Source organism: Microcebus murinus, unplaced genomic scaffold (assembly GCF_040939455.1).
Source record: "Microcebus murinus isolate Inina unplaced genomic scaffold, M.murinus_Inina_mat1.0 scaf006_hap2_Mmur4.0, whole genome shotgun sequence".
Classification (NCBI taxonomy): domain Eukaryota; kingdom Metazoa; phylum Chordata; class Mammalia; order Primates; family Cheirogaleidae; genus Microcebus; species Microcebus murinus.
Window position 1 is genome coordinate 1,058,934 of NW_027438952.1, and position 19,846 is coordinate 1,078,779.

General features: G+C 62.4%; 5 pseudogenes; all 5 read right to left on the reverse strand.

Annotated features, from left to right (window-relative positions):
- Positions 1-906: 906 nt before the first annotated feature.
- LOC142866649 (uncharacterized) lies at positions 907-1,025 on the reverse strand (annotated as a pseudogene).
- Positions 1,026-4,877: 3,852 nt separating this feature from the next.
- On the reverse strand, positions 4,878-4,996 carry LOC142866650 (uncharacterized; annotated as a pseudogene).
- A 3,856-nt stretch (positions 4,997-8,852) lies between these two features.
- On the reverse strand, positions 8,853-8,971 carry LOC142866651 (uncharacterized; annotated as a pseudogene).
- A 3,855-nt stretch (positions 8,972-12,826) lies between these two features.
- On the reverse strand, positions 12,827-12,945 carry LOC142866652 (uncharacterized; annotated as a pseudogene).
- Positions 12,946-16,796: 3,851 nt separating this feature from the next.
- On the reverse strand, positions 16,797-16,915 carry LOC142866653 (uncharacterized; annotated as a pseudogene).
- Positions 16,916-19,846: the final 2,931 nt, after the last annotated feature.

Genomic DNA, 19,846 nt, shown 5'->3' on the forward strand with positions numbered 1-19,846 from the left:
TACTTGTACTCCCATCATCTGCTTGAAAAGAGAGAGAAAAGAAAATGCAATAATAGAGGCCGGGCGCGGTGGCTCACGCCTGTAATCCTAGCTCTTGGGAGGCCGAGGCGGGTGGATTGCTCAAGGTCAGGAGTTCAAAACCAGCCTGAGCAAGAGCGAGACCCCGTCTCTACTATAAATAGAAAGAAATTGATTGGCCAACTGATATATATATATATATAAAAAAAAATTAGCCGGGCATAGTGGCGCATGCCTGTAGTCCCAGCTACTCGGGAGGCTGAGGCAGAAGGATCACTCGAGCCCAGGAGTTTGAGGTTGCTGTGAGCTAGGGTGACGCCACGGCACTCACTCTAGCCTGGACAACAAAGTGAGACTCTGTCTCAAAAAAAAAAAAAAAAAAGAAAAAAAAAAAAAAGAAAATGCAATAATAGAGGTAAGAGACACTTTTTAAAAATAATGAATCCGAAGAGAAAAGTAAAAGGAGGCCTGTGGAGCAGGTCTGGGTGTGACTCCGGATCCCCCAACATCAGGTGCCACCACCAAAGATTCCTACGTGGAGCCCGTAGAACCCCAAAAGCAACGGGACGAGTTCTGGTCACATACTCCCTCAAAATGACATCCTGGCCTTCTTCTGGAACTCCCTCCCCTCTCAGACTCTCAAGGTTTCCTCCAGCGTGTCGGTTCCCACAGAGCAGACCTTTGGTCTGAGACCTGACAGTCCAGATGCCACGCGTGCTGCCGCGTGGCGGCGGTGTCGCGGCTTGGGACAAGAGGAGGCCCCACGGTGCGGGCTGGGGCGCCAGGCACAGCGGCGGGCGCTGAGGGTGGGGGTGACCCCCACCCCGGGCCGCCGCCGCGCTCCCAGAAAGGGGACAGAACGAGAGGCAAAAAAAAAAAAAAAGCCGCCGCCTAGGGCACCCGTGATTCCCGGGCGGTCTCCCATCCAAGTACTAACGAGGCCCGACCCTGCTTAGCTTCCGAGACCAGAGGAGATGGGGGGCGTTCAGGGTGGTGTGGCCCTAGACGGCGGAGGGCGCCCCTGCCCCGCTCAAGAAGCCGAGCCTCTCTGCGCTTCCCCGCCGCCGCCTCCCGCCCCAGGCCCCGCGCCGGGCCGGGCCTGTTGAGTTCGCCGGCGGCCGGGTCCGGCGGGCTCCGAGGGACCGGGGTGATGGGCGGGGCGGGGCGGGGCGGGGGGCTGTCTCTCTCTACACACACACACACTCACACTCACTCACACTCACACAAGATGCGCCTCCACGGCTGGACTCGCCAAGGTGGAGACCTTCCAGCCCCCCTCCTCTCCCCGCCTGGCCTCCTTCACCTACCCGCCGCCCACCCCCAGCGCGTCGCCGCCGCTGACTGCGCACGCGCCCGGCGCTCGCCCTCTGACCCCAGCCAGGGGCCGCCCTCCCCCACAACCGCTTTCAGCTGTGCCCCCCTCCCCCCGCCCTGTGGGTGGGCTGCCGCCTATTCCCCCGGGCCAGGGCTGGGGCACAGCGCAAGGGGGAGGGGAGCGAGTGTATGGGGCATCTCTCTCTGGGGATGTGTCCCATGGGTGGGGTGGGGTGGGGTGGGGTGGCGTGGTTTGTGGGGCGCTGAAGAAATCAGTCCCCTCCATCTCCCACCTCTGGAAAACGCCCAAGCCCTTGGAGAACTGCCGGCACCGCTACCGTGGGGGCCGGGACCCTCCTCTGTGTCCTCCTGTGGCCCAGTCCAAGGGGCCTGGGCCTGGCCGGGGCTGCATTGGACCCCGACCACCCTGGCGTGTGGACTCGCTAAAAATCGGCGATTAGATATTGGATTCCAGCTTCCTTGAGGTCATTTCACTAATGAGTGCACCGGAAAGAGTTTCCTAATCCATCTGTGAGGGTGGCAACTGAAAGAGAATTTGAAAGCTGACAGAATAGGCGAGGGAAGGCATAGGAGATTTCCACACCCAGCAAGGAAGCCTTTCCCGAAATGGAAGAAAGAAACGAGCAAACAGAGACACCGGTAGCCCGCCCGGATCAGAGTCTGCCCCCGAGAGAAAGCACCCTGACCAGGTTCACCCGTGGGTGGGTGGCGAGCTAGCGGCATTCAGAAGAGCGAGGCCCGCAGTCTGTGCGGAAGACACCTGCACTCGGGTGTGTGTGGCGGCGCGATTCCCAAGCAGCTCCAGATGTTAAACCAAGGAGAAGCCAGGGAGTTCCCAACGCCCCAGGTGTCCTCAGCCCACGACTGGCTGCTGTGGGAATGCGAAGCCCGGCTCCTTGTCTCAGAGCGGGGTTCCCAGGAGGATCAGGCTGAAGCTGGGACTTGGCCGCAAAGTGTCCCCTCGCATGGCCACCCCCTTCCCCTTCCTGCTCCTCTACTCCTGGTGCCCCTCCATCCAGGGGCCAGACCTTAAAGAGTCACCGCAAGAGAATCCTGGTCCCAAAGGAGCCTTCTGGGGGACCGGTGCTGAGAGAGGTTGTGGGCATGGCCCGCTGGGGCTCTGCCCGACCCAGGGCTGAGAGACGCCACCTCCCAGCTCTGGGTCCCTGCAGGAAGTGTTGGCAAGCACAGGGCCAGTCCTCCAAAGGCCCAGGTACAGGGAGCCCAGGCCAAGCAGCCTGTGGAAGAAGCCACTTGCCGTGCCACCCCGGGAACAGGACTGCAGGCCCCGGCCCTTCCCACCTCCTCCTCCTCCTCTTCCCCCCCACCCCCCGCCCCCACCCCTCCACCGACATGGCACAGGGCTCAGAGACACCTCAGACCCTTGCTACCCAAAGTGCAAAGGGCATCGGTTGCTCCTCCAAACCCCCCGCCCAGCAGACCACGTTGTCCAGCCAGCCCCCGGGCCTCCCTGGGGTGCCCAGCACAAAAGTGCAGACACCCACCGGACCCTCAGTCTCAGTTTTCGGATGTTTTTGCCACTCTAAGGACCCGCAGGCCAGCTGGGCCTTCGGGCAGGACAGAGAGCCCCGGAATCCGACGTGGAGAGCTGCGTGTACGTCCCCATCAGGAGGCGGTCCCCACCTCCGGGGCTCTCCCCTTGCGGGGAGCAGCAGCCCCAGGGCCTCAGGCAAGACACCAGGCTGGGCCCCCCCACGGCACAGCGGGGGGGGGGAGGGGGCACAGCGGGGGGGGGGGGGCACGTTCCCCGCACAAGCGCCTTAGGGACGGCTGCTGGAGACTGCTGCGGCCACCCTGCTGCCGGGTTTCTGGAGGGCTTCCTGGAAGCAGCGTCCACACCAAGCCCTTGGAAGGCCCAGGCGACGGAGGAGCCAGCCGGTCAGGCAGGGGCCGAGGACGGTGAGAGGCCGGGCGGGAAGGAGCATGTCAGGCAGGGGCAGAGGACGGTGACAGGCCGGGCGGGAAGGAGCCGGTCAGGCGGGGGGCCCAGGACAGTGACGGGCCTGGCCGGGGAGGAGCGAGTCAGGCAGGGGCAGAGGAGACGGGCTGGGTAAGGGTTAGGGTTACAGTTAGGGCACAATTCACAATCGCAAAGATGTGGAAGCGACCCGAGTGCCCATCCATCCAGGAGTGCATTAATAAAATGTGGCGCGTGGACACCACGGAGTGCCATTCGGCTATGAGGAGCAGCGGTGAGAGGGCACCTCTCGTGTTCTCCTGGCCAGAGCTGGAACCCGTTCCAGTAAGCCAAGTATCCCAAGAATGGACACTCGAGCACCACGTGAGCGCGCTCACCGGCAAATTGGTACGAACGGATGGACGCCTAAGTGGACAGAGAGGAATCCCCTTCCTCGGGTGGGTGTCGGGCGGGTGGGGGGAGGGGATGGGCATACACATCCATTAGGAATGGGGTGGGTGCGCACCGACTGGGGCATGGGCGCACTTGAAGCTAATGACCCGAGGGGGGAGGCTGGGAGAGGGCAACGTACCCGACCTTAACATTGGTACCCCCACAATACGCCGGAGGTATACAACATGAGAGGTAAATGAATAAGAACACAGGGGGGAGGGGGGCACGGGCAACACATGTCACCTGAATACTTGTACTCCCATCATCTGCTTGAAAAGAGAGAGAAAAGAAAATGCAATAATAGAGGCCGGGCGCGGTGGCTCACGCCTGTAATCCTAGCTCTTGGGAGGCCGAGGCGGGTGGATTGCTCAAGGTCAGGAGTTCAAAACCAGCCTGAGCAAGAGCGAGACCCCGTCTCTACTATAAATAGAAAGAAATTGATTGGCCAACTGATATATATATATATATAAAAAAAAATTAGCCGGGCATAGTGGCGCATGCCTGTAGTCCCAGCTACTCGGGAGGCTGAGGCAGAAGGATCACTCGAGCCCAGGAGTTTGAGGTTGCTGTGAGCTAGGGTGACGCCACGGCACTCACTCTAGCCTGGACAACAAAGTGAGACTCTGTCTCAAAAAAAAAAAAAAAAAAGAAAAAAAAAAAAAGAAAATGCAATAATAGAGGTAAGAGACACTTTTTAAAAATAATGAATCCGAAGAGAAAAGTAAAAGGAGGCCTGTGGAGCAGGTCTGGGTGTGACTCCGGATCCCCCAACATCAGGTGCCACCACCAAAGATTCCTACGTGGAGCCCGTAGAACCCCAAAAGCAACGGGACGAGTTCTGGTCACATACTCCCTCAAAATGACATCCTGGCCTTCTTCTGGAACTCCCTCCCCTCTCAGACTCTCAAGGTTTCCTCCAGCGTGTCGGTTCCCACAGAGCAGACCTTTGGTCTGAGACCTGACAGTCCAGATGCCACGCGTGCTGCCGCGTGGCGGCGGTGTCGCGGCTTGGGACAAGAGGAGGCCCCACGGTGCGGGCTGGGGCGCCAGGCACAGCGGCGGGCGCTGAGGGTGGGGGTGACCCCCACCCCGGGCCGCCGCCGCGCTCCCAGAAAGGGGACAGAACGAGAGGCAAAAAAAAAAAAAAAGCCGCCGCCTAGGGCACCCGTGATTCCCGGGCGGTCTCCCATCCAAGTACTAACGAGGCCCGACCCTGCTTAGCTTCCGAGACCAGAGGAGATGGGGGGCGTTCAGGGTGGTGTGGCCCTAGACGGCGGAGGGCGCCCCTGCCCCGCTCAAGAAGCCGAGCCTCTCTGCGCTTCCCCGCCGCCGCCTCCCGCCCCAGGCCCCGCGCCGGGCCGGGCCTGTTGAGTTCGCCGGCGGCCGGGTCCGGCGGGCTCCGAGGGACCGGGGTGATGGGCGGGGCGGGGCGGGGCGGGGGGCTGTCTCTCTCTACACACACACACACTCACACTCACTCACACTCACACAAGATGCGCCTCCACGGCTGGACTCGCCAAGGTGGAGACCTTCCAGCCCCCCTCCTCTCCCCGCCTGGCCTCCTTCACCTACCCGCCGCCCACCCCCAGCGCGTCGCCGCCGCTGACTGCGCACGCGCCCGGCGCTCGCCCTCTGACCCCAGCCAGGGGCCGCCCTCCCCCACAACCGCTTTCAGCTGTGCCCCCCTCCCCCCGCCCTGTGGGTGGGCTGCCGCCTATTCCCCCGGGCCAGGGCTGGGGCACAGCGCAAGGGGGAGGGGAGCGAGTGTATGGGGCATCTCTCTCTGGGGATGTGTCCCATGGGTGGGGTGGGGTGGGGTGGGGTGGCGTGGTTTGTGGGGCGCTGAAGAAATCAGTCCCCTCCATCTCCCACCTCTGGAAAACGCCCAAGCCCTTGGAGAACTGCCGGCACCGCTACCGTGGGGGCCGGGACCCTCCTCTGTGTCCTCCTGTGGCCCAGTCCAAGGGGCCTGGGCCTGGCCGGGGCTGCATTGGACCCCGACCACCCTGGCGTGTGGACTCGCTAAAAATCGGCGATTAGATATTGGATTCCAGCTTCCTTGAGGTCATTTCACTAATGAGTGCACCGGAAAGAGTTTCCTAATCCATCTGTGAGGGTGGCAACTGAAAGAGAATTTGAAAGCTGACAGAATAGGCGAGGGAAGGCATAGGAGATTTCCACACCCAGCAAGGAAGCCTTTCCCGAAATGGAAGAAAGAAACGAGCAAACAGAGACACCGGTAGCCCGCCCGGATCAGAGTCTGCCCCCGAGAGAAAGCACCCTGACCAGGTTCACCCGTGGGTGGGTGGCGAGCTAGCGGCATTCAGAAGAGCGAGGCCCGCAGTCTGTGCGGAAGACACCTGCACTCGGGTGTGTGTGGCGGCGCGATTCCCAAGCAGCTCCAGATGTTAAACCAAGGAGAAGCCAGGGAGTTCCCAACGCCCCAGGTGTCCTCAGCCCACGACTGGCTGCTGTGGGAATGCGAAGCCCGGCTCCTTGTCTCAGAGCGGGGTTCCCAGGAGGATCAGGCTGAAGCTGGGACTTGGCCGCAAAGTGTCCCCTCGCATGGCCACCCCCTTCCCCTTCCTGCTCCTCTACTCCTGGTGCCCCTCCATCCAGGGGCCAGACCTTAAAGAGTCACCGCAAGAGAATCCTGGTCCCAAAGGAGCCTTCTGGGGGACCGGTGCTGAGAGAGGTTGTGGGCATGGCCCGCTGGGGCTCTGCCCGACCCAGGGCTGAGAGACGCCACCTCCCAGCTCTGGGTCCCTGCAGGAAGTGTTGGCAAGCACAGGGCCAGTCCTCCAAAGGCCCAGGTACAGGGAGCCCAGGCCAAGCAGCCTGTGGAAGAAGCCACTTGCCGTGCCACCCCGGGAACAGGACTGCAGGCCCCGGCCCTTCCCACCTCCTCCTCCTCCTCTTCCCCCCCACCCCCCGCCCCCACCCCTCCACCGACATGGCACAGGGCTCAGAGACACCTCAGACCCTTGCTACCCAAAGTGCAAAGGGCATCGGTTGCTCCTCCAAACCCCCCGCCCAGCAGACCACGTTGTCCAGCCAGCCCCCGGGCCTCCCTGGGGTGCCCAGCACAAAAGTGCAGACACCCACCGGACCCTCAGTCTCAGTTTTCGGATGTTTTTGCCACTCTAAGGACCCGCAGGCCAGCTGGGCCTTCGGGCAGGACAGAGAGCCCCGGAATCCGACGTGGAGAGCTGCGTGTACGTCCCCATCAGGAGGCGGTCCCCACCTCCGGGGCTCTCCCCTTGCGGGGAGCGGCAGCCCCAGGGCCTCAGGCAAGACACCAGGCTGGGCCCCCCCACGGCACAGCGGGGGGGGGGGGGGGGGGGAGGGGGCACAGCGGGGGGGCACGTTCCCCGCACAAGCGCCTTAGGGATGGCTGCTGGAGACTGCTGCGGCCACCCTGCTGCCGGGTTTCTGGAGGGCTTCCTGGAAGCAGCGTCCACACCAAGCCCTTGGAAGGCCCAGGCGACGGAGGAGCCAGCCGGTCAGGCAGGGGCCGAGGACGGTGAGAGGCCGGGCGGGAAGGAGCATGTCAGGCAGGGGCAGAGGACGGTGACAGGCCGGGCGGGAAGGAGCCGGTCAGGCGGGGGCCCAGGACAGTGACGGGCCTGGCCGGGGAGGAGCGAGTCAGGCAGGGGCAGAGGAGACGGGCTGGGTAAGGGTTAGGGTTACAGTTAGGGCACAATTCACAATCGCAAAGATGTGGAAGCGACCCGAGTGCCCATCCATCCAGGAGTGCATTAATAAAATGTGGCGCGTGGACACCACGGAGTGCCATTCGGCTGTGAGGAGCAGCGGTGAGAGGGCACCTCTCGTGTTCTCCTGGCCAGAGCTGGAACCCGTTCCAGTAAGCCAAGTATCCCAAGAATGGACACACGAGCACCACGTGAGCGCGCTCACCGGCAAATTGGTACGAACGGATGGACACCTAAGTGGACAGAGAGGAATCCCCTTCCTCGGGTGGGTGTCGGGCGGGTGGGGGGAGGGGATGGGCATACACATCCATTAGGAATGGGGTGGGTGCGCACCGACTGGGGCATGGGCGCACTTGAAGCTAATGACCCGAGGGGGGAGGCTGGGAGAGGGCAACGTACCCGACCTTAACATTGGTACCCCCACAATACGCTGGAGGTATACAACATGAGAGGTAAATGAATAAGAACACAGGGGGGAGGGGGGCACGGGCAACACATGTCACCTGAATACTTGTACTCCCATCATCTGCTTGAAAAGAGAGAGAAAAGAAAATGCAATAATAGAGGCCGGGCGCGGTGGCTCACGCCTGTAATCCTAGCTCTTGGGAGGCCGAGGCGGGTGGATTGCTCAAGGTCAGGAGTTCAAAACCAGCCTGAGCAAGAGCGAGACCCCGTCTCTACTATAAATAGAAAGAAATTGATTGGCCAACTGATATATATATATATATAAAAAAAAATTAGCCGGGCATAGTGGCGCATGCCTGTAGTCCCAGCTACTCGGGAGGCTGAGGCAGAAGGATCACTCGAGCCCAGGAGTTTGAGGTTGCTGTGAGCTAGGGTGACGCCACGGCACTCACTCTAGCCTGGACAACAAAGTGAGACTCTGTCTCAAAAAAAAAAAAAAAAAAGAAAAAAAAAAAAAAAGAAAATGCAATAATAGAGGTAAGAGACACTTTTTAAAAATAATGAATCCGAAGAGAAAAGTAAAAGGAGGCCTGTGGAGCAGGTCTGGGTGTGACTCCGGATCCCCCAACATCAGGTGCCACCACCAAAGATTCCTACGTGGAGCCCGTAGAACCCCAAAAGCAACGGGACGAGTTCTGGTCACATACTCCCTCAAAATGACATCCTGGCCTTCTTCTGGAACTCCCTCCCCTCTCAGACTCTCAAGGTTTCCTCCAGCGTGTCGGTTCCCACAGAGCAGACCTTTGGTCTGAGACCTGACAGTCCAGATGCCACGCGTGCTGCCGCGTGGCGGCGGTGTCGCGGCTTGGGACAAGAGGAGGCCCCACGGTGCGGGCTGGGGCGCCAGGCACAGCGGCGGGCGCTGAGGGTGGGGGTGACCCCCACCCCGGGCCGCCGCCGCGCTCCCAGAAAGGGGACAGAACGAGAGGCAAAAAAAAAAAAAAAGCCGCCGCCTAGGGCACCCGTGATTCCCGGGCGGTCTCCCATCCAAGTACTAACGAGGCCCGACCCTGCTTAGCTTCCGAGACCAGAGGAGATGGGGGGCGTTCAGGGTGGTGTGGCCCTAGACGGCGGAGGGCGCCCCTGCCCCGCTCAAGAAGCCGAGCCTCTCTGCGCTTCCCCGCCGCCGCCTCCCGCCCCAGGCCCCGCGCCGGGCCGGGCCTGTTGAGTTCGCCGGCGGCCGGGTCCGGCGGGCTCCGAGGGACCGGGGTGATGGGCGGGGCGGGGCGGGGCGGGGGGCTGTCTCTCTCTACACACACACACACTCACACTCACTCACACTCACACAAGATGCGCCTCCACGGCTGGACTCGCCAAGGTGGAGACCTTCCAGCCCCCCTCCTCTCCCCGCCTGGCCTCCTTCACCTACCCGCCGCCCACCCCCAGCGCGTCGCCGCCGCTGACTGCGCACGCGCCCGGCGCTCGCCCTCTGACCCCAGCCAGGGGCCGCCCTCCCCCACAACCGCTTTCAGCTGTGCCCCCCTCCCCCCGCCCTGTGGGTGGGCTGCCGCCTATTCCCCCGGGCCAGGACTGGGGCACAGCGCAAGGGGGAGGGGAGCGAGTGTATGGGGCATCTCTCTCTGGGGATGTGTCCCATGGGTGGGGTGGGGTGGGGTGGGGTGGCGTGGTTTGTGGGGCGCTGAAGAAATCAGTCCCCTCCATCTCCCACCTCTGGAAAACGCCCAAGCCCTTGGAGAACTGCCGGCACCGCTACCGTGGGGGCCGGGACCCTCCTCTGTGTCCTCCTGTGGCCCAGTCCAAGGGGCCTGGGCCTGGCCGGGGCTGCATTGGACCCCGACCACCCTGGCGTGTGGACTCGCCAAAAATCGGCGATTAGATATTGGATTCCAGCTTCCTTGAGGTCATTTCACTAATGAGTGCACCGGAAAGAGTTTCCTAATCCATCTGTGAGGGTGGCAACTGAAAGAGAATTTGAAAGCTGACAGAATAGGCGAGGAAAGGCATAGGAGATTTCCACACCCAGCAAGGAAGCCTTTCCCGAAATGGAAGAAAGAAACGAGCAAACAGAGACACCGGTAGCCCGCCCGGATCAGAGTCTGCCCCCGAGAGAAAGCACCCTGACCAGGTTCACCCGTGGGTGGGTGGCGAGCTAGCGGCATTCAGAAGAGCGAGGCCCGCAGTCTGTGCGGAAGACACCTGCACTCGGGTGTGTGTGGCGGCGCGATTCCCAAGCAGCTCCAGATGTTAAACCAAGGAGAAGCCAGGGAGTTCCCAACGCCCCAGGTGTCCTCAGCCCACGACTGGCTGCTGTGGGAATGCGAAGCCCGGCTCCTTGTCTCAGAGCGGGGTTCCCAGGAGGATCAGGCTGAAGCTGGGACTTGGCCGCAAAGTGTCCCCTCGCATGGCCACCCCCTTCCCCTTCCTGCTCCTCTACTCCTGGTGCCCCTCCATCCAGGGGCCAGACCTTAAAGAGTCACCGCAAGAGAATCCTGGTCCCAAAGGAGCCTTCTGGGGGACCGGTGCTGAGAGAGGTTGTGGGCATGGCCCGCTGGGGCTCTGCCCGACCCAGGGCTGAGAGACGCCACCTCCCAGCTCTGGGTCCCTGCAGGAAGTGTTGGCAAGCACAGGGCCAGTCCTCCAAAGGCCCAGGTACAGGGAGCCCAGGCCAAGCAGCCTGTGGAAGAAGCCACTTGCCGTGCCACCCCGGGAACAGGACTGCAGGCCCCGGCCCTTCCCACCTCCTCCTCCTCCTCTTCCCCCCCACCCCCCGCCCCCACCCCTCCACCGACATGGCACAGGGCTCAGAGACACCTCAGACCCTTGCTACCCAAAGTGCAAAGGGCATCGGTTGCTCCTCCAAACCCCCCGCCCAGCAGACCACGTTGTCCAGCCAGCCCCCGGGCCTCCCTGGGGTGCCCAGCACAAAAGTGCAGACACCCACCGGACCCTCAGTCTCAGTTTTCGGATGTTTTTGCCACTCTAAGGACCCGCAGGCCAGCTGGGCCTTCGGGCAGGACAGAGAGCCCCGGAATCCGACGTGGAGAGCTGCGTGTACGTCCCCATCAGGAGGCGGTCCCCACCTCCGGGGCTCTCCCCTTGCGGGGAGCAGCAGCCCCAGGGCCTCAGGCAAGACACCAGGCTGGGCCCCCCCACGGCACAGCGGGGGGGGGGGGGGAGGGGGCACAGCGGGGGGGGGCACGTTCCCCGCACAAGCGCCTTAGGGACGGCTGCTGGAGACTGCTGCGGCCACCCTGCTGCCGGGTTTCTGGAGGGCTTCCTGGAAGCAGCGTCCACACCAAGCCCTTGGAAGGCCCAGGCGACGGAGGAGCCAGCCGGTCAGGCAGGGGCCGAGGACGGTGAGAGGCCGGGCGGGAAGGAGCATGTCAGGCAGGGGCAGAGGACGGTGACAGGCCGGGCGGGAAGGAGCCGGTCAGGCGGGGGCCCAGGACAGTGACGGGCCTGGCCGGGGAGGAGCGAGTCAGGCAGGGGCAGAGGAGACGGGCTGGGTAAGGGTTAGGGTTACAGTTAGGGCACAATTCACAATCGCAAAGATGTGGAAGCGACCCGAGTGCCCATCCATCCAGGAGTGCATTAATAAAATGTGGCGCGTGGACACCACGGAGTGCCATTCGGCTGTGAGGAGCAGCGGTGAGAGGGCACCTCTCGTGTTCTCCTGGCCAGAGCTGGAACCCGTTCCAGTAAGCCAAGTATCCCAAGAATGGACACACGAGCACCACGTGAGCGCGCTCACCGGCAAATTGGTACGAACGGATGGACACCTAAGTGGACAGAGAGGAATCCCCTTCCTCGGGTGGGTGTCGGGCGGGTGGGGGGAGGGGATGGGCATACACATCCATTAGGAATGGGGTGGGTGCGCACCGACTGGGGCATGGGCGCACTTGAAGCTAATGACCCGAGGGGGGAGGCTGGGAGAGGGCAACGTACCCGACCTTAACATTGGTACCCCCACAATACGCTGGAGGTATACAACATGAGAGGTAAATGAATAAGAACACAGGGGGGAGGGGGGCACGGGCAACACATGTCACCTGAATACTTGTACTCCCATCATCTGCTTGAAAAGAGAGAGAAAAGAAAATGCAATAATAGAGGCCGGGCGCGGTGGCTCACGCCTGTAATCCTAGCTCTTGGGAGGCCGAGGCGGGTGGATTGCTCAAGGTCAGGAGTTCAAAACCAGCCTGAGCAAGAGCGAGACCCCGTCTCTACTATAAATAGAAAGAAATTGATTGGCCAACTGATATATATATATATATATATAAAAAAAATTAGCCGGGCATAGTGGCGCATGCCTGTAGTCCCAGCTACTCGGGAGGCTGAGGCAGAAGGATCACTCGAGCCCAGGAGTTTGAGGTTGCTGTGAGCTAGGGTGACGCCACGGCACTCACTCTAGCCTGGACAACAAAGTGAGACTCTGTCTCAAAAAAAAAAAAAAAAAAGAAAAAAAAAAAAAAGAAAATGCAATAATAGAGGTAAGAGACACTTTTTAAAAATAATGAATCCGAAGAGAAAAGTAAAAGGAGGCCTGTGGAGCAGGTCTGGGTGTGACTCCGGATCCCCCAACATCAGGTGCCACCACCAAAGATTCCTACGTGGAGCCCGTAGAACCCCAAAAGCAACGGGACGAGTTCTGGTCACATACTCCCTCAAAATGACATCCTGGCCTTCTTCTGGAACTCCCTCCCCTCTCAGACTCTCAAGGTTTCCTCCAGCGTGTCGGTTCCCACAGAGCAGACCTTTGGTCTGAGACCTGACAGTCCAGATGCCACGCGTGCTGCCGCGTGGCGGCGGTGTCGCGGCTTGGGACAAGAGGAGGCCCCACGGTGCGGGCTGGGGCGCCAGGCACAGCGGCGGGCGCTGAGGGTGGGGGTGACCCCCACCCCGGGCCGCCGCCGCGCTCCCAGAAAGGGGACAGAACGAGAGGCAAAAAAAAAAAAAAAGCCGCCGCCTAGGGCACCCGTGATTCCCGGGCGGTCTCCCATCCAAGTACTAACGAGGCCCGACCCTGCTTAGCTTCCGAGACCAGAGGAGATGGGGGGCGTTCAGGGTGGTGTGGCCCTAGACGGCGGAGGGCGCCCCTGCCCCGCTCAAGAAGCCGAGCCTCTCTGCGCTTCCCCGCCGCCGCCTCCCGCCCCAGGCCCCGCGCCGGGCCGGGCCTGTTGAGTTCGCCGGCGGCCGGGTCCGGCGGGCTCCGAGGGACCGGGGTGATGGGCGGGGCGGGGCGGGGCGGGGGGCTGTCTCTCTCTACACACACACACACTCACACTCACTCACACTCACACAAGATGCGCCTCCACGGCTGGACTCGCCAAGGTGGAGACCTTCCAGCCCCCCTCCTCTCCCCGCCTGGCCTCCTTCACCTACCCGCCGCCCACCCCCAGCGCGTCGCCGCCGCTGACTGCGCACGCGCCCGGCGCTCGCCCTCTGACCCCAGCCAGGGGCCGCCCTCCCCCACAACCGCTTTCAGCTGTGCCCCCCTCCCCCCGCCCTGTGGGTGGGCTGCCGCCTATTCCCCCGGGCCAGGACTGGGGCACAGCGCAAGGGGGAGGGGAGCGAGTGTATGGGGCATCTCTCTCTGGGGATGTGTCCCATGGGTGGGGTGGGGTGGGGTGGCGTGGTTTGTGGGGCGCTGAAGAAATCAGTCCCCTCCATCTCCCACCTCTGGAAAACGCCCAAGCCCTTGGAGAACTGCCGGCACCGCTACCGTGGGGGCCGGGACCCTCCTCTGTGTCCTCCTGTGGCCCAGTCCAAGGGGCCTGGGCCTGGCCGGGGCTGCATTGGACCCCGACCACCCTGGCGTGTGGACTCGCCAAAAATCGGCCATTAGATATTGGATTCCAGCTTCCTTGAGGTCATTTCACTAATGAGTGCACCGGAAAGAGTTTCCTAATCCATCTGTGAGGGTGGCAACTGAAAGAGAATTTGAAAGCTGACAGAATAGGCGAGGGAAGGCATAGGAGATTTCCACACCCAGCAAGGAAGCCTTTCCCGAAATGGAAGAAAGAAACGAGCAAACAGAGACACCGGTAGCCCGCCCGGATCAGAGTCTGCCCCCGAGAGAAAGCACCCTGACCAGGTTCACCCGTGGGTGGGTGGCGAGCTAGCGGCATTCAGAAGAGCGAGGCCCGCAGTCTGTGCGGAAGACACCTGCACTCGGGTGTGTGTGGCGGCGCGATTCCCAAGCAGCTCCAGATGTTAAACCAAGGAGAAGCCAGGGAGTTCCCAACGCCCCAGGTGTCCTCAGCCCACGACTGGCTGCTGTGGGAATGCGAAGCCCGGCTCCTTGTCTCAGAGCGGGGTTCCCAGGAGGATCAGGCTGAAGCTGGGACTTGGCCGCAAAGTGTCCCCTCGCATGGCCACCCCCTTCCCCTTCCTGCTCCTCTACTCCTGGTGCCCCTCCATCCAGGGGCCAGACCTTAAAGAGTCACCGCAAGAGAATCCTGGTCCCAAAGGAGCCTTCTGGGGGACCGGTGCTGAGAGAGGTTGTGGGCATGGCCCGCTGGGGCTCTGCCCGACCCAGGGCTGAGAGACGCAACCTCCCAGCTCTGGGTCCCTGCAGGAAGTGTTGGCAAGCACAGGGCCAGTCCTCCAAAGGCCCAGGTACAGGGAGCCCAGGCCAAGCAGCCTGTGGAAGAAGCCACTTGCCGTGCCACCCCGGGAACAGGACTGCAGGCCCCGGCCCTTCCCACCTCCTCCTCCTCCTCTTCCCCCCCACCCCCCGCCCCCACCCCTCCACCGACATGGCACAGGGCTCAGAGACACCTCAGACCCTTGCTACCCAAAGTGCAAAGGGCATCGGTTGCTCCTCCAAACCCCCCGCCCAGCAGACCACGTTGTCCAGCCAGCCCCCGGGCCTCCCTGGGGTGCCCAGCACAAAAGTGCAGACACCCACCGGACCCTCAGTCTCAGTTTTCGGATGTTTTTGCCACTCTAAGGACCCGCAGGCCAGCTGGGCCTTCGGGCAGGACAGAGAGCCCCGGAATCCGACGTGGAGAGCTGCGTGTACGTCCCCATCAGGAGGCGGTCCCCACCTCCCACCTCCGGGGCTCTCCCCTTGCGGGGAGCGGCAGCCCCAGGGCCTCAGGCAAGACACCAGGCTGGCCCCCCCCACGGCACAGCGGGGGGGGGGGGAGGGGGCACAGCGGGGGGGCACGTTCCCCGCACAAGCGCCTTAGGGACGGCTGCTGGAGACTGCTGCGGCCACCCTGCTGCCGGGTTTCTGGAGGGCTTCCTGGAAGCAGCGTCCACACCAAGCCCTTGGAAGGCCCAGGCGACGGAGGAGCCAGCCGGTCAGGCAGGGGCCGAGGACGGTGAGAGGCCGGGCGGGAAGGAGCATGTCAGGCAGGGGCAGAGGACGGTGACAGGCCGGGCGGGAATGAGCCGGTCAGGCGGGGGCCCAGGACAGTGACGGGCCTGGCCGGGGAGGAGCGAGTCAGGCAGGGGCAGAGGAGACGGGCTGGGTAAGGGTTAGGGTTACAGTTAGGGCACAATTCACAATCGCAAAGATGTGGAAGCGACCCGAGTGCCCATCCATCCAGGAGTGCATTAATAAAATGTGGCGCGTGGACACCACGGAGTGCCATTCGGCTGTGAGGAGCAGCGGTGAGAGGGCACCTCTCGTGTTCTCCTGGCCAGAGCTGGAACCCGTTCCAGTAAGCCAAGTATCCCAAGAATGGACACACGAGCACCACGTGAGCGCGCTCACCGGCAAATTGGTACGAACGGATGGACACCTAAGTGGACAGAGAGGAATCCCCTTCCTCGGGTGGGTGTCGGGCGGGTGGGGGGAGGGGATGGGCATACACATCCATTAGGAATGGGGTGGGTGCGCACCGACTGGGGCATGGGCGCACTTGAAGCTAATGACCCGAGGGGGGAGGCTGGGAGAGGGCAACGTACCCGACCTTAACATTGGTACCCCCACAATACGCTGGAGGTATACAACATGAGAGTTAAATGAATAAGAACACAGGGGGGAGGGGGGCACGGGCAACACATGTCACCTGAATACTTGTACTCCCATCATCTGCTTGAAAAGAGAGAGAAAAGAAAATGCAATAATAGAGGCCGGGCGCGGTGGCTCACGCCTGTAATCCTAGCTCTTGGGAGGCCGAGGCGGGTGGATTGCTCAAGGTCAGGAGTTCAAAACCAGCCTGAGCAAGAGCGAGACCCCGTCTCTACTATAAATAGAAAGAAATTGATTGGCCAACTGATATATATATATATATAAAAAAAAATTAGCCGGGCATAGTGGCGCATGCCTGTAGTCCCAGCTACTCGGGAGGCTGAGGCAGAAGGATCACTCGAGCCCAGGAGTTTGAGGTTGCTGTGAGCTAGGGTGACGCCACGGCACTCACTCTAGCCTGGACAACAAAGTGAGACTCTGTCTCAAAAAAAAAAAAAAAAAAAGAAAAAAAAAAAAAAGAAAATGCAATAATAGAGGTAAGAGACACTTTTTAAAAATAATGAATCCGAAGAGAAAAGTAAAAGGAGGCCTGTGGAGCAGGTCTGGGTGTGACTCCGGATCCCCCAACATCAGGTGCCACCACCAAAGATTCCTACGTGGAGCCCGTAGAACCCCAAAAGCAACGGGACGAGTTCTGGTCACATACTCCCTCAAAATGACATCCTGGCCTTCTTCTGGAACTCCCTCCCCTCTCAGACTCTCAAGGTTTCCTCCAGCGTGTCGGTTCCCACAGAGCAGACCTTTGGTCTGAGACCTGACAGTCCAGATGCCACGCGTGCTGCCGCGTGGCGGCGGTGTCGCGGCTTGGGACAAGAGGAGGCCCCACGGTGCGGGCTGGGGCGCCAGGCACAGCGGCGGGCGCTGAGGGTGGGGGTGACCCCCACCCCGGGCCGCCGCCGCGCTCCCAGAAAGGGGACAGAACGAGAGGCAAAAAAAAAAAAAAAGCCGCCGCCTAGGGCACCCGTGATTCCCGGGCGGTCTCCCATCCAAGTACTAACGAGGCCCGACCCTGCTTAGCTTCCGAGACCAGAGGAGATGGGGGGCGTTCAGGGTGGTGTGGCCCTAGACGGCGGAGGGCGCCCCTGCCCCGCTCAAGAAGCCGAGCCTCTCTGCGCTTCCCCGCCGCCGCCTCCCGCCCCAGGCCCCGCGCCGGGCCGGGCCTGTTGAGTTCGCCGGCGGCCGGGTCCGGCGGGCTCCGAGGGACCGGGGTGATGGGCGGGGCGGGGCGGGGCGGGGGGCTGTCTCTCTCTACACACACACACACTCACACTCACTCACACTCACACAAGATGCGCCTCCACGGCTGGACTCGCCAAGGTGGAGACCTTCCAGCCCCCCTCCTCTCCCCGCCTGGCCTCCTTCACCTACCCGCCGCCCACCCCCAGCGCGTCGCCGCCGCTGACTGCGCACGTGCCCGGCGCTCGCCCTCTGACCCCAGCCAGGGGCCGCCCTCCCCCACAACCGCTTTCAGCTGTGCCCCCCTCCCCCCGCCCTGTGGGTGGGCTGCCGCCTATTCCCCCGGGCCAGGGCTGGGGCACAGCGCAAGGGGGAGGGGAGCGAGTGTATGGGGCATCTCTCTCTGGGGATGTGTCCCATGGGTGGGGTGGGGTGGGGTGGGGTGGCGTGGTTTGTGGGGCGCTGAAGAAATCAGTCCCCTCCATCTCCCACCTCTGGAAAACGCCCAAGCCCTTGGAGAACTGCCGGCACCGCTACCGTGGGGGCCGGGACCCTCCTCTGTGTCCTCCTGTGGCCCAGTCCAAGGGGCCTGGGCCTGGCCGGGGCTGCATTGGACCCCGACCACCCTGGCGTGTGGACTCGCCAAAAATCGGCCATTAGATATTGGATTCCAGCTTCCTTGAGGTCATTTCACTAATGAGTGCACCGGAAAGAGTTTCCTAATCCATCTGTGAGGGTGGCAACTGAAAGAGAATTTGAAAGCTGACAGAATAGGCGAGGGAAGGCATAGGAGATTTCCACACCCAGCAAGGAAGCCTTTCCCGAAATGGAAGAAAGAAACGAGCAAACAGAGACACCGGTAGCCCGCCCGGATCAGAGTCTGCCCCCGAGAGAAAGCACCCTGACCAGGTTCACCCGTGGGTGGGTGGCGAGCTAGCGGCATTCAGAAGAGCGAGGCCCGCAGTCTGTGCGGAAGACACCTGCACTCGGGTGTGTGTGGCGGCGCGATTCCCAAGCAGCTCCAGATGTTAAACCAAGGAGAAGCCAGGGAGTTCCCAACGCCCCAGGTGTCCTCAGCCCACGACTGGCTGCTGTGGGAATGCGAAGCCCGGCTCCTTGTCTCAGAGCGGGGTTCCCAGGAGGATCAGGCTGAAGCTGGGACTTGGCCGCAAAGTGTCCCCTCGCATGGCCACCCCCTTCCCCTTCCTGCTCCTCTACTCCTGGTGCCCCTCCATCCAGGGGCCAGACCTTAAAGAGTCACCGCAAGAGAATCCTGGTCCCAAAGGAGCCTTCTGGGGGACCGGTGCTGAGAGAGGTTGTGGGCATGGCCCGCTGGGGCTCTGCCCGACCCAGGGCTGAGAGACGCCACCTCCCAGCTCTGGGTCCCTGCAGGAAGTGTTGGCAAGCACAGGGCCAGTCCTCCAAAGGCCCAGGTACAGGGAGCCCAGGCCAAGCAGCCTGTGGAAGAAGCCACTTGCCGTGCCACCCCGGGAACAGGACTGCAGGCCCCGGCCCTTCCCACCTCCTCCTCCTCCTCTTCCCCCCCACCCCCCGCCCCCACCCCTCCACCGACATGGCACAGGGCTCAGAGACACCTCAGACCCTTGCTACCCAAAGTGCAAAGGGCATCGGTTGCTCCTCCAAACCCCCCGCCCAGCAGACCACGTTGTCCAGCCAGCCCCCGGGCCTCCCTGGGGTGCCCAGCACAAAAGTGCAGACACCCACCGGACCCTCAGTCTCAGTTTTCGGATGTTTTTGCCACTCTAAGGACCCGCAGGCCAGCTGGGCCTTCGGGCAGGACAGAGAGCCCCGGAATCCGACGTGGAGAGCTGCGTGTACGTCCCCATCAGGAGGCGGTCCCCACCTCCGGGGCTCTCCCCTTGCGGGGAGCAGCAGCCCCAGGGCCTCAGGCAAGACACCAGGCTGGGCCCCCCCACGGCACAGCGGGGGGGGGGGGGAGGGGGCACAGCGGGGGGGGGGGGCACGTTCCCCGCACAAGCGCCTTAGGGACGGCTGCTGGAGACTGCTGCGGCCACCCTGCTGCCGGGTTTCTGGAGGGCTTCCTGGAAGCAGCGTCCACACCAAGCCCTTGGAAGGCCCAGGCGACGGAGGAGCCAGCCGGTCAGGCAGGGGCCGAGGACGGTGAGAGGCCGGGCGGGAAGGAGCATGTCAGGCAGGGGCAGAGGACGGTGACAGGCCGGGCGGGAAGGAGCCGGTCAGGCGGGGGCCCAGGACAGTGACGGGCCTGGCCGGGGAGGAGCGAGTCAGGCAGGGGCAGAGGAGACGGGCTGGGTAAGGGTTAGGGTTACAGTTAGGGCACAATTCACAATCGCAAAGATGTGGAAGCGACCCGAGTGCCCATCCATCCAGGAGTGCATTAATAAAATGTGGCGCGTGGACACCACGGAGTGCCATTCGGCTGTGAGGAGCAGCGGTGAGAGGGCACCTCTCGTGTTCTCCTGGCCAGAGCTGGAACCCGTTCCAGTAAGCCAAGTATCCCAAGAATGGACACACGAGCACCACGTGAGCGCGCTCACCGGCAAATTGGTACGAACGGATGGACACCTAAGTGGACAGAGAGGAATCCCCTTCCTCGGGTGGGTGTCGGGCGGGTGGGGGGAGGGGATGGGCATACACATCCATTAGGAATGGGGTGGGTGCGCACCGACTGGGGCATGGGCGCACTTGAAGCTAATGACCCGAGGGGGGAGGCTGGGAGAGGGCAACGTACCCGACCTTAACATTGGTACCCCCACAATACGCTGGAGGTATACAACATGAGAGGTAAATGAATAAGAACACAGGGGGGAGGGGGGCACGGGC